Below are 11236 nucleotides of genomic sequence, written 5' to 3'. Positions count from 1 at the left end.
TCGCTCGGCTTCACGTACATTAGGCACCTTTAAAGCTCGGCGCTGTAAGGTTTAGCCTTTTAGTATTCGGCTCAGTCAGTTCTTTGAAGAACAGACTCGTTTCAGCATCCAGTAAGTGAGTTGTGGTCGGTCGTTAGGCCCCCTGAGGATACAGAGGTCACCAGTGTTCTGAGCGAAGCGTCAGATTTTTCCCAACTCTCTTTAGAATGCCGTTTTTTAGCCCCCCCGCCCACTGGGGACACAGCGTCCATCAGTTTTCTGAATGAACCATCAAACTGTTCCCAAATACTAGAATATAGGGGAGCGGTGACGAGCTTATGGTTTTGGGAGAATGGTTTGTCAGGCCTTTGCTGTTTTATTCACAACCCCTAGAGCGCGTGCTCCGGGTTTGTGAATGTGTATGGTTCTGCGCACATTCAGAGTCCCTCGAGCGCATGCTCCGGGTTTGTGAATGTGTGGTTTGTGAATGTGTATGGTTCTGCACGTTCAGAGTCCCTCGAGCATGCTCGGGTTTGTGAATGTGGGTGTTTTCTCAGGGTTTGCTGTGGCAGTGGCCGCTGAGGAACTGGAGTTGTGGTTGTTGTTTACCAGAGTCTTGTTTTGCCCTTGGGTTTGCCGTATATGAGATTTGGACTGCCTGGATGCTTCATCTGCACTCTTGTGCTGTTTTGCGTTGTTAAAAGTCTCAAAGCAGATTCCTGGTTCTTTGGCGGTTCTGGAGGAGGTGTCCTTGTAGCGCGGACTAAGTGTTGTCAGAAAAGTTGCCCATGCCTATGGGGGGTGGGGGGAAACATTTTACAAAACTGAACTTTACCATCTTTCTCACCCACAACTATGTATTCACTTCAAATACAAAACCTCACAGAACAACCCAACAAATAAGCACAATATATTTACTGGGCTTCTTCCATCCATCAGTCACTGATGCTGGTGAATTTTCCCTTTCAGCTGTCTCGTTCCCTTTTCTTCTGAGCTTGTTTTCCCTCTGCTCTAAGGATCTCTCATGTTTTCACCGTACTGTGGAGCAAACAGCATTATTATAAAACACATGAAACCGTCTTGTAAACTTAAAAACTAAATATTCATTAGGGTGTTTTTCTGTTTAAAAAGTCACAGCTTTAAAAAAAATCATCCAGTTCAGGCTGTACGAGAAACATCGGTTTTGAGTTTATTTCTACCACTTAAAACATAAACCAAAAAACAACAAACAAACAAACAACAACAAAAACCTCAAACATTTTTTTAAAATACATCTCATTTTGCAGAATAAAAACCAAACTGCTTTTAAAATCCATTTTAAACCACATTTTGCACAGGAAAAAACCCTGTTGGTTTGAAACAAACCAAGTACTTTTAAAACCCTACACCTATGCCTTGCCCAGACCCCTCTCACACACAAATTAGCAGCTTTAGAAACACACTAAACCAAGTTTGCCTCCATATACTTTTCAATAACCCCCCCCCCATGCATTTAAAAGTCAGTTGCAAAAAAGTTCCCTTTCACTAAGGGATCAAGTGTTGCAGGCACATGCTTGTCCCGTTCCCCCATGTGTGTTTGGGCCTTCAGGTTAAAGAACAAGCAAAAATGTTGGTTACTATTACCACCAAATCCCTATACAAACTGTGCAATACTTAAAGATTTTTAAAACAGTATTAAGCACAACTATAGTTAAAATGGTTTTTACCTTGGCCTGGTGGTGAACTGCAGCTTAACGTTCTGGGTCCATGCTAAGCAGATCACGCTGCAATGAAGATAGGCACCATGATTTTCCTAAGACAGCCTGGGCAAAGAGTGGCATTATACAATGTATAGTTTCAGAGTTCAAGCCAGCCAGCCCTACCTCTGTCTGCCGTCCAGCAGCCTTCCAAGAAAGTTTCTGTTGAAAAGGACAGTCTCCAACAGACCAGAGGTTTTTATACCATCTTAGCCCATTGTTCAAACAGACTTCAGCATAGTAGCTAGCAGGTTAATTTAATCCCCACGGCTCTGAACTAATAGATCCTTAAGGACTTTAGGCACCCCTCCTGCAGCACCCCCTGTGGTGATCTGGGGTGGGGGAACCAAGCTGTCTGCACAACAGGGCTTTTTTTTTCTTTTTTCCTTTCTTCTGTAAGTTAAAATAAATGTTTCTGCGGGGCCTTCTTAGAGTATTGAACAGTCCCCATTTCCAAGCGGGGGGGCCCTTTGCAGATATCAATGAATGTCTTGGGGCCTGGGTTTTTTTTTTAAACACGTTTCTTTCATGCTTAAAGTTTGGGGTGGGGGTGTTTACTAGAAAGAATGACCCAGAGCATTCGACCAACTCCAGGGCCATATTTAATCTGTCCAATAGTGTTCCACCAACTCCTGGGGTCATATTGAAACTGTCTAATTGAGTTCTGCCAACTCCAGCAGTTATATTGAAACTGTCCAATAGCATCTGCGAATTCCTGAGGTTTTATTTCATTTCATATTAATCAGAACTCACCATCCACCCCCACACCCCCATCAAATTTAACCCTATGGCAACAAGGGTAAGTAATCATGATCACCCTGGCTATTCAGTGAGGGGGTTAAACCCACTCAGTTCAACAGGATAAGTCAACTGTATTGTACTCAAACACAGCTCTGATCAGCCTGCTTGTTTTACTGTAAGCACATTTCTTAGGATTTTCCCCACCCACAACATACATTTCAGCTTTTTGCTGTAAATGGGTCACTTTACACTCAAAACCCACAAGCGCTAGCTTCTCACAAACAATTGATTTTTATTTAAAGACATACAGCTCCTTGAAACCAAGCCAAGATGCTTCATTAACACTTTTAGCTCATTTAAGGGCCAAAGGCCTTTGAACAGAAACACAGATAGTCACAAAGCCCTTTTCAATAGGGTTTATTTTATTATTTACAGCTACCAAGTTTTCTATCATGTTTGTCCCTCACCATTCTCTAGCTGAATCCTTTTAGATTCCTTACAAATAGTCTTTTCCTTAAGCAGGAATCTGTAACTTTTTGTGCAGACTAGATGGCCAATATCACGCCGTGCCGTGGATAAATGACCCCGCGTTGTGTTTGGATCAGAATCACACGAGGCCCCTTTATTACGAGCATGCTGGGGGTGGGGACCAGCGAACTGGCTTACCCCTGAATAGAGATTTTTCAACAGGTTTTATAGCAAAACCCCCACAATTTGTGGGTCCTTGTTCACATGATTGCCATAACTGGAGAAATGCTGTGCAAGTGAGTGAGTGGAGACCCTGACTGTGTTTTAAAGAAAATGAACCAGAAGGTGCCTCCAATTTTTCCACTCCAGCTGTAAGCAGGTTATTTTCTTTAAAACACAGTCAGGGGCTCCACTCAACTGCACAGCATTGAACAAGGTCCCCCCATGCACTAAATGTTCTTGGCTTAGGCACAGACATTGCACAGCAGAACCTCTGGCAATCACGGTGTTTAATCAGCTTTCCAAACCCAGCTCAGCACATAGGCCCCAGAGCTTGTGGTTTATATCCACTGAAGTCCAAGACACTCAGTTGTGGGGCTGTTGGCCTGGCGCATCTATGACACGGCCCTCGCAATCTTCACAAAGCTTTTCCCTCAGGCAGTGCTTAAGGGCAGCATAAACAGCAATGAGTACAATAGTCTGCGTGACTTTTTTACGCTCACGACGTGGCACTGGCTCAGTTAGTTCTATGCCAAGCCTCCTCCGAAACCCTCATGGCCATCATCCTCAGAGTCTTCTTCAACAATTTGTATCGGCATTGAGCAAAACCGAGGTGGGCCCAGTTCATCTTCCCTGCTTGATGCAACGCTGTCCAGGGCTTCCAGGCAGTCTAGAAAGGCATTGTCGAGCTGTTGAGAGATTTTCAGAACAGAAACAGTGTAAGCGCCACAGTGTTTGTTTTTAGATTTACACAACTCCTGGTTCCTTACCCGTTAAGAAGCGATTGCTTCTTAATCATTCATTTACCTGTGTGACGTCTTTACCATTCACCTTGTCCACCGGTGACTCCCCCCAGCCTCAATCGCATTCCACCTCTAAGTGGGTGGACAAAGAGAGGTCACCATGTTCATTGGGGTGTCTCACAAGCAGTTGGGTTTGGGGTTCTGGTTCCGTTTCTCCATCAATGGCTGGGCAGAGGCTCCTCAGTCACTCCTCCTCCTCCTCCTCCTCGGCACTGTCGCTGATGTAGCGCTTTCTCCGTGGATAGTCAAAGACCCTTGGGATGAAGACAGTCTGAAGTTCTCACGGGGATGGTGAAGGAGTCCAGGTTTCCTCTCAGCAGCCTTCCCACGATTTCTAAACCATGTGTCCTTGGTAAGAGATGGCCTCATCTGTCCGGCGCTGGGACTTAAGGGTAATGGTGCTGCACTCTGATTGGCAGAGGGCCTTGGGAGGAGTTCTTAGTGGGGTCATACGGCCCACTTCGGACGGGTCACCCTGCCCGGAATTCTCCTGATTGGTCAAAATCTCCTCTTAGGGCAGTCCTATCGGGTCAAACCCATCCTAACTGGTAGATGGCGGTCGGAGGAGTTCTTAGAGGTCACACGACCCACTTCTGGATGGGTCACCCCACCTCAGAACTCACCCTGACTGGTCAAATCTCCTCTCAGGATGGTCCTTCTGGGATGAAACCCATCCTGATTGGTAGGGAGTGGTGGGAGGAGTTCTTAGAGGGATCACATGACACACCTTGCTTCCAGTCATGTGGCCACCTTGACCCCGGAGTTAACCCCCCCATGGGGCGGGACTTCTGGTGACAGGTGGGAGAGACTAAGGGGTCAACAGGTAGGGCTTGGGAGGGTCAAGGGAGGTTAGGGTTTGATTGATGGTGGCATTCCTGATAAATACCAAGATTACATGGATAATGTGGAAAGAAATGTGGACTCGTTACCTCTGCACCGGGACTATGACTGCCCTATTGACCTACCACCTTGGTTGAAAGCTGCTTTTCCCTGTATTTATGCATTGTTGGGACCAGAATTAGTGGATCTCCCTGCATGCAGTCATGAAAACCGGTCCTAAGAGCAGGCCCTTTTGGGAAGAAGAAATGTGGGACTCTGCTACGCCTCTCTTTAGACAATCAGCTCCTGAACAAAGTGATCATTTGAAACCATGACCCTCTGCTGCGAATCCCACAATTGTTGGCTCACAGGAAATCTGCAAAGGGTTTCATCAAACTTCATCTGCAAGGATTTCCAATCTAACCCTCGTTTGGGCAAGAGACAAATTGAAGACAGATTTCAAAACAGACGATGGACATTTTAACGGTCTGATATGCTAGTTGAGCTAACTAAGGGTCCCCTGACCTTGAAACACTTCATCAGTGATGTATTTGGGGACAGTGTCATCTATTCGGGTGAAATACGTCTCTTTTTGGAGAACCCAGAGCAGCACACGCAGCACATCAAACCTGGAGAGGTTTCGGCAGCATGGTCTCAACACAGAATTGGAAAAGCAGAACCTCCAGCCAACTCTCCACAGAGTTTTGGGGGTACATCCTCTCCCCAGAAGATGTTACCATTGATGCAAATAAGGTGGAAGCCATTGATAAATGGGGCGAAGTTGGAAGTCCTCAAGAAGTGCAGCGCTTCCTAGACTTCACTCATCCTGTGAAATCGAGACGTGCTGGCTCTCAGTGATGCTTAGACGGAAAACCACGCACCCCACACAGAGGTTGGAACCACCCACTGCCCAGTTGTCCTGAGGAGCCATGATGTTTCCAGGAACTGGGTAAAGGGCACAGGGATCAGCCTCTCAAAGGTAGGGGAGGGTCGTGTGAGGAGAGGGTCTAAGAGAGGAGGATCGTGGGCTAGGCTCTGTATTTGGGCTTGGCAGTGATCGAGAGAAGGGAGAGGGCTGTTAGAGGGCAATGCGAGGTGGGAGGGGGGTCGGAGATGGGGGCAAGGCCTGAAAAGTTCAGCTGCTTTAGATCAACTGTGCCAGAGAATCACTGGTTGAAGTGACTGAAAGCTCTGAGCTTGGGCTGGCCAAAATCCTCCTCCTCAGATGGGAACATCCCAAAAGTCTGTAGAAGCTCAGCCTCTGAGGTGAACGTTGTTGCCCTAACCTCTCTCTGCTCTATACCTCACAGGATTCCAGCCGGCTGTTCCAATCCAGGAGGAAAACTGTGCCTCCGAAGTCTCCCAGCACCTGGTCAGTGAAGTGCCACTTAACCCCGCTGTGATGCACAGACCTTGCCCTGGCTGGCTGCACAGGGCTGAATTTCACCCCGTCAGAGCGTAAGGAAATAATTGTCTGAAAGCCTTTTTCTTTTTGGATGTCTGTCTAGTGGGAAAGAACCATGGGGATTTTTAGCCTGTTTTGCTTCCTATTTCCTGCTGCTTCCCTGAACCCGCTTGAGGAGAACAGGCAGTCAACTGAAGTAGTAGGAGCCGAGTAGGCCCTTAAGATGCTGGTATCTTCCCTCATTCAGACCCTGCTACCAGCCTGCTTATTTGTCCCCTGCCACTCTAGCTGGCACAGAACAGCAGTCATGAGTGAAAGAAGAAAAGGCCCCTCTGAGGCAGCATTCAGAAAAAGAAAGCAAAGGAAGCTTTTCTGTCTACGCAGGAATGACACTCTCCTGAGATACATAGACACAAATGTTCAAGGTGAGCCTTCCGGCCCCAGTGAGGATGTGAGTGGTGAGGAGATGCCTGATCTTCCAGGTAGTCAGAGTGCAGGTGACCTGGCAGCTACTGCAGCATCCATATCTTCATCTCAAATGGATGTAACCATGCACATTCCTGAAGAAAAGTGTAGATCAGAGAAGAGCGTGGTGGAGGCACAAGAAACAGCTGCTGCTGAGTTTAGTTCCTTAAATCTAGATGATCCAGGACTCTGGACCCACTTGAGCAGTAGCCTGAGGGACTTCCTTGTACTGCCTGGGCCACAGCAAGTGAAAAACTTCATGTTCCCCAAAGACAATGAAAATAGAAGTTTCCATCCAACACATTCCTGGTGTGAAATCCCCAATGGTGACAAGGTGGAGAGGCCATGGCTTATGTACTCAAAACCCAGAATGCTGCATACTGTTTTTGTTGCAAACTCCTCCAGTCTAATGTTCCAGCCACACTGTGTTCTACAGGAACAAAGGACTGGAAAAATCTGGATAGAAATGTGGTATGCAATGAGAGGGCAGCAAATCACCAGAGAGCATTCCATAGGTGGAAAGAGCTTGAGATGAGCCTAAGGTTAAAGGCCACCATAGATGATGAGCATCAAGAGAAGATTGCATCAGAGTTCTGAAAAGGCTCTTTGCCATTGTGAGGGTGCTTGCTACCCAAAACTTAGCACTGTGCGGCACTTCAGATCAGCTGCATGTGCCAAACAATGGAAACTTCTGCATAGAACCTCCTCACCACACAAGTTCCCCAATCCACCACCCTTTCTTTAATCATCATAATAATTCATAATAAATAAATGTCTATTCATCAGAAGAAAGAAAGAACGTCCTAGTTCTTACATCTCCTGCTTTCTTTGTATGTGTCAGTCTTCCTTAGATCATAGGGGCTTTGTATCAGGGAGTGTCCTTACTTTCTCTGTCTTGTAAAGCGCACACTAGTGACACTGACCAGATAAATAACCAAGCCCTTTGTCATGAAGAATGTTCTCCTCAGTAAAGCAAGCTATAAACATTAGGAAATGCACAGAGACCTAAAAGGCTGCAAAGTGAAGCACTCTCAAGTTAGGAAATACCAGAATGAGCATTGCCTGTGCAACGTTGAAATGAGGCAGGGATCCTACAGGCAACAGACTCCTTCAATACCCAGCCCCATAGCAGAAAACCCTGTGCGCTGAATAAGGAAGGGGTCCTGTGGGAAAAAATACTATGGGATCATGTCATTAAAGTCTACATCATCCTGCAAATGCACAAGAGGACTGAATTGAGGGTGCCAGGGCAACACTTCTTTGGACATTTGCTAACCTGAGAATGCTTCACTTTGTAACCTTTCCATCCTGTTTAAAAGCCTTGACTTTGTATTTCCTAATGATTTTATTGATGAAAGCAAATGTCAGTAACGTTAAATGAAGGGTTTTTGTTTGTTAATTTCCTTTTTTTTTTAATAGAAAGAAAATCTTTTATCTCTGTGCTGTGTAACCTGGTGACCCCCCGCTCCAGCCTGGAAGGGGGTAGAAAAGCCTTGCAGAGGGCTGGGCTGGGCAAGGTAAAACCCTGGCTGATTGGGGGAAGTGGCTGCAGCTGGGGCCATGCCCCAAACTGAGCAACAGGGCCTTATACGAAGGCAGGGGAAGCTGGAAGGATAAGTCTTTCTCTGTCTGTAGAGAGAGAAGGGCCTGGCTGCAGGGAGCTAGAGACAGGATACCTGAGTGGAGCAGGGCTGGGGACAGGCAGAGGAGCTGGGGATCTCCAGCCTGGAAAGCCCCAGGCTGTGACCTTGCATAAGGCCAACAGGTCCTGGGGGTTGCAGAGGGCAGCCCAGGGGTAGGCCAAGACAGTAGGTCCAGACCCTCCTTGCCAGTGCTGAGTGGCTGATACTGCAGCCTGCCCCAGGGTGCAGGGCTAGATGATGACTGGCAGTAGCCATATACTGATGCGAGGTGGGAATAGTGGGTTGGAGGTTCCCCAAGGAGGGGAGACCCTGAGACTGAGGGGTTACTGCCAGGGGGCAGCACCCCTGCTAAAGTGGCACCGGCCAGAGGACAGGCAGATCACCAGCCTGCAGCGAGCGCTCTGGAGCTGGAATGAGCTAATTAGCAGAAGTCACCAGCAGGAGGCGCTGCGGGGATGAGTCCACACCTCTACAAGCTGTTTAAACAATGAAGTTCTTACTCATGCGTTGGTTCAGTCTATATTTTATTGCCATTGTTATCTTGATGAAAATCCCCGTTTCACCACTCAGTGCTGTGCTGATCAGAGTATTGAAAGTCATTAAATTAAACTGCATTAAAATAAAACTCATTTTATGCAACTGCAGGGTCAGTGAAAGTTCTCAGCTGTAACCCTGAATGTGCAAGAACCAGAGAAACAATATCCAAGAAAAAGAGTTGGAATTTTGCATCTTGTTTTCACCTAGGCCTTACTGAGGAAAGTAGCAAGCACCTGCCCTTTGCAAAGGAACACAGAACCGTACCGCAGCACAAACCCCACTGAGCACAGCAGGGGCTGTCCTGGTCATCCAGCTCTGGCCCTGTTTCATTACAAACTTCCTGTCTGTGATGATGTTCTGGTAACAAGGGGGCAATCAGCTGTCAAAGGGAGCTGTTGCCATGGCAGCCAGGGTGCTAGTCATTCTCCCCAAGTATGAAAATGGACCGGAGGCAGGGAGTGCTGAGTGGTGGGTTATCTCTGATGTCACAAGGCTACTGCTCAGGCAGCACCAGTGGGCAGCAAATGTGTGGTGTGTATGTGTGTTTGGGGGGTGAGGCTTTGCCAGTGTTCCTGTTTCCTCAAATTTCCTAAAGAAGCCAACAACATAACTACCCAGAATACACATTAATGATGATTCCACCCACATGTTAAGTAGTTGCTGAAATTTGATTCAAATCCCACATGGCATGTTTAGAAACAAGGGTTCCAAAAAAGGAAAGACCTCGTTAAACAGAAAATATTGATGCTCTGGTGCATTTGTGGTTGTGTTAAAATTGAATACTGTGACTTTAAATGTTGGGCAGGGTTCCTGGGCGTGCTTGCATGCTGGGGAGCTCAGTAGGGCAGCACACAATCGGGGCATAGCAGCAGCCAGTCAGCAGGTCCCCTGTGAGTTGTACCTCTCTGTTATAGGCAGTAGCCTGCGTTCTCTCCCTCTGACTTTTGGGTTCTTACGTGTTGTTGTTCTGGCTCCTAAGAAACAAATTAGCGAGACTTTGCGAACATCCAGCAAGAGTATTTTATATTTTCTTTAACTTGTCTGCTTGTGTGCCACAAACCATGAAAGGCACAATCTCATCCAAAATAAAATAAACTTATGAAGCCAAATGTCCTTTTGAAACAAAAAATGGAACCATTTCATTCTGGTGACGTTGATCTTACTGAAGCACTTCACTTTTCCTTTCCCTTTCACAGGGAGGAGCGTAAATTAGGTTTCCCTAAATCCATGATTGGAATAGTGACGCAAAGCCTCACTAGAAGCCAAGCAGCTCGGAAAGAATGGGATGATCACAATACAGTAGAACCCTGTTTATCTGACCCTCCAGTATCCGGTTCTCCATATTAACCCAACAACCAGCGCACATCGGTCCAGAAGTGGGCGATCTTTCCTATGGTCCCTAGATGGTGCTGCAGCCTGGCACGTTCCCATTCATCCAATTATCCGACGTTTTGGTTAACCAATCCGGCCCTGGTCCCAACTCGATGGGATAAACGGGGCTCCGCTCTCCTTGTGAGCGATCGTTTGATGCAGGGAATCTGCTGCTGGTGTTATTCCTCATGGAAAAATACAAATTGTAAAACTGATGGGAGGGGCCTTCTGAGGTGGTAGTCACGCTGTTACCTGCAATGTACACAGGCCCCACAGCAGGGACGCATTTCGGACTGTGCATATAAACAGCTTAAAAGTGCATCACAACAGTGAAGCCATTGTCAAGAGGCTATTCTGTGAAGAGGATTGTAAGACAGTCCCTGTTCCTGATCTGAGGCCTCAATGCAATAGGGATATCCCACTCGAGAGCATTGAGGTGTGTGAAGGGGTCACCCTAAGTGAAAAGACAGAGGTCATGGCTGGTCTGCAAAGTGACTGGCAGGTATTATCAAGCAGGCCGGGCGCGGCTCACAAAAGTTGCCTAAGATGAACACTGTGGGATAACAACCTGTACCCAGCAAAGCATCCCACAGAACTGGTACATTGCGGCAGCAAGTTCATAAGGAGATGGCAAGCCTGCTTACAACACTCCTTCTCTTACCTCCATATTACAAGTGGCAAACAGAGGCAAAGGAAGACTAAACCCAGGGGTTTTAAAAGTATTTAGGCCACATAAATCCCAATGTGATTTGCTCAAGATCACAAAGGAAGTCTGCAGCGGGGGTGGAATTTAAACTCAGACCCCTCAAGTCTTAGGCGAGTGCAGTAACCTCTGGCACCCTTCCTTTCTCCTGTGTGTGTCTAATGACGTGTTTCTGTCTGTCTAGCCCCAGACATAACCATGTCTCTGTCTATCTAGCCACAGAGACAAATATCCATCTGTTTAGTGTCTACCTCTCTGTCCCCAAACAGAACCACCTGTCTCACTATCTAGCTATAAAAACACCTCTCCATGTGCACCTCCCTTTATTTAATTGTACAGGGATTTCA

Source organism: Mauremys reevesii, unplaced genomic scaffold, assembly GCF_016161935.1.
Source record: "Mauremys reevesii isolate NIE-2019 unplaced genomic scaffold, ASM1616193v1 Contig2, whole genome shotgun sequence".
Lineage (NCBI taxonomy): Eukaryota > Metazoa > Chordata > Testudines > Geoemydidae > Mauremys > Mauremys reevesii.
The sequence above is the reverse complement of the archived record's forward strand: the minus strand, read 5'-3'. Positions refer to the sequence as shown.